At 37.2% G+C, this 3,335-nt stretch overlaps 1 pseudogene; it reads left to right on the top strand.

The window, feature by feature from the left end:
- The first annotated feature begins 242 nt into the window (after positions 1–242).
- LOC138162270 (myosin regulatory light chain 12B pseudogene) lies at positions 243–796 on the top strand (annotated as a pseudogene).
- The last annotated feature ends 2,539 nt before the right edge of the window (positions 797–3,335 follow it).

Genomic DNA, 3,335 nt, shown 5'->3' with positions numbered 1-3,335 from the left:
CTAAAAGTAAAAAAAAAAAAAAGTTGGCTTTAACAATGAGAAGAAAAAGAAGCTGATGGATTTAGAATAGCTAATGAGGGTGGGGGGGGGAAGCTAGTAACTCTTTGCAGATGTTATGTTATATTTAGAAAATCCTAGAGTATTGGCAATTGAGAGCTGGGTGTATTGTAGCCTACAGTAGCCTCCAGCCTCCTCCCTCATCTCCAGCCATTTTTGGGGACACAATATTGCCCTGCTTTTGTTCTCATGTTATCAGCTGCCACAGGATTTAACAGTCAACATGTGGAACAAAAAGGCAAAGACAAAGACTACCAAGAAGTGCCCTCAGTATGCAACTTCAAATGTATTTGCTATGTTTGATCAATCACCGATTCAGGAATACAATGAAGCCTTCGATATGATTGATCAGCACAGAGACAGTTTCATTGGCAAGAAAGATTTACATAATATGTTTGCTTCCTTAGGAAAGAATCCAATTGGGGAGCACATAGATGCCAGGATGCATAAAGCTCCAGGTCTTATAAATGGTACTATGTTCCTCACAATGTTTGCGGAAAAGTTAAATGGAACAGACCCAGAAGATGTCATCAGAAATACTTTGGCTTGCTTTGAAGAAGAAGCTAGTGCCACCATTCAGGAAGATTACTTGAGAGAATTGTTGACAGCAATGGGAGACAGGTTCACAGATGAAGTAGATGAGTTCTATAGAGAAACACCTATTGACCAAAAGGGAAATTTTAATTATATAGAGTTCACATGCATTCTTAATCATGGAGCAAAAGAGAAAGACTACTAAAAGGAAATGTCAAATTCATGCCAACAGTTCTTATTTTTACTTTTTTTATTTCTGAGACTTTCTGATACCGTTTGCATGCACTCTGCTTTACAGCTTTTGCCTCTCATGTATTTATTCCAAGCCATTTGGGGTATAAGTGTACCTCTGTAATCAGATCGAAAAAAGGGGTTTTTCACTTTTTAAAATAGAATTGGAGAAATGATCATTGACTTGTGGTAGCCTAAAGGAAAAGAACTCAAATTTCTGGTTTAGCTGGAATTTTTTATACTTTTTGCAATATATAATTTTAAAATGAAAAAACGATTCCTAGAGTATCAACAAAAATAACTCCTTGAAATTATTAACAACTTTGGTGATGTTGCAGGATACAAAATAAACCCACACCAACCATTAGCTTTTCTGTATATCACCAACAAATTCCAGTAGCAAAAGATGGAGAAATTCCACTTAAAGTTACTCAGCAATATAAAATTCTTGGCAGTCTACCTGCCAAGCAAAACTCAGAAATTATATGAGCACAACTAAAAAGCACTTTTTTCACAAATAAAGTCAGATCTAAACAACTGGAAAATATTAATTTCTCATGGGTAGCCTGATCCAATATCATAAAAATGACAATTCAACCTAACTTAATATATAGTGCCATCCAATCAGACTATCAAAAATTATTTTATAGAGTTAGGAGAAAAAACAACAACATCACAATTAATCTAGAATAACAGAAGATCAAGGATATCAAGGTAATATTTGAAAAATACAGAAGTGGTCTAACTGTACCAATTTCAAACTGTATTATTAAGTGGTAATTATCAAAAAATTTTGTACTGGCTAAGAAATAGAGTGGTACTAATTTATTGTTAGTGGAGTTATAAACTGTCTAACCATTCTAGAGAGTAATTTGAAAGTATTTTTTTTTTTTGCCTTTTTTGCAGGGCAATTGGAGTTAAGTAACTTGCTCAAGGTTACACAGCTAGTTTTTGTGTGTGTGGGTGTTAAGTGTCTGAGGCTGAAACCGAACTTGAGTCCTCCTGATTCTGGGACCAGCGCTTTTAGGAAGTATTTCTAAAGGGCTATAAAAATATGCATAATCTTTCATTCAGGAAAAACACTAATAGGTCTGTATCTCAAGAGATAATAAAAAAGGGGGAAAAGGAACTACATATACAAAAATATTTGTAGCAGCTTTTTATGGTGGAAAAGAGAAATTGAGGGTATGCCCATCAATTGGGGAATGGGCGGATAAGTCATGATATGCGTATGTAATGGAATGTTATTGTGCTATAACAAATGAGGAGCAGGCAGATTTCAGGAAAACCTGGAAAAAATTACATGAACTGAAGCTGAATTTAGTGAGCAGAACCAGGAGAACATTGTATGTTGCAACAGCAACATTTGGTGATGATCAACTATGATAGACTTTGTTCTTTTCAGCAATGGAATGAACAACAAGAATTCCAAAAATTTCATGAGGGAAAATGTTAACCATAGCCAGAGGAAGAACTATGCAGTCTGAATGCAGATTGATTCATAATATTTTTACTTTTTAATTTTTTTTCTTTCCAATAGTTTTTTCTTACTGTTCTGTTTCTTCTTTTACAACAGGACTATTGTGGGAATACATTTAACATAATTGCACAAGTAAAGTCTATATCAGATTTCTTGCTATCTTTTGGAGGAGTGTGGGGAGGGAGGGAAAAATATTGGAAGGCTAAATCTTTACAAAAGGAAAACTATCTTTCGAAGCAAAGAAAATGAATAAAAGAAATAGAGTGGAAATGAGGTTTTTACAGGGAATCAAGATGCAAGAAAGCCAGCTAGGTTGCACAGTGAATGGAATAGCAGGCATGGAGTGAGGAAGACTCATCTTGCTGAGTTCAAATCTGGTCTTAGACCCTATCTGTGTGACTCTGGGCAAGAAACTTATGTCTGTTGGCCTCAGAGTCCTCATCTGTAAAGTGATCTGGAGAAGGAAATATCAAACCCCTCCAGTTCTTTGTCAAGAAAACCCAAATGACATCATTAAGAATCACATATCACTGAAACCATTGAATAAGAACAGGAAGTTACAAAGAAAACAGGTCCGCCTCTCTAGGTTTGTAGGGGAGCTAGATATCAGAGTAGCAGCCATTCTCATAGCAGAGTTCTGAATGTAGGACAATCCACTAGGGAGACCCTGCCATCTTGCAAAGCAACAGCTCCCTAGTGAGCACTTTATGCAGTGCAGCATGACCCCACCACAATGGCCCAACCACAGAACAAGCCTCCAGCAAGGCATTGATTCCCTTGTTGACTAGCAGTGAAACCCTCCCAAAAGTGTGGCCAAAAGCAAAACCCTGCCCTTGGGGCTTCCCAGGAGAGAGACTCTTTTTCCACAGTAACCCACCAGCAGGGCCCCACCCCTGGGGCAAACTATCAACACTATCCTTTCTCCAAGGCTATCCAAGGAAAGCTAGTATATTACCAAGAATCCCAGCAAAAAAGCTTGGGAGAGTGCAGGACCAGAGCATAACTTTCACATAAAACCACCAAGTTATAAAAA

The sequence above is a fragment of the Petaurus breviceps genome, unplaced genomic scaffold, assembly GCF_028583685.1.
Source record: "Petaurus breviceps papuanus isolate PSGF00001 unplaced genomic scaffold, PetGlider_PUasm1.0 186, whole genome shotgun sequence".
NCBI classification, from domain to species: Eukaryota; Metazoa; Chordata; class Mammalia; order Diprotodontia; family Petauridae; genus Petaurus; species Petaurus breviceps.
The sequence above is the reverse complement of the archived record's forward strand: the minus strand, read 5'-3'. Positions and strand labels throughout refer to the sequence as shown.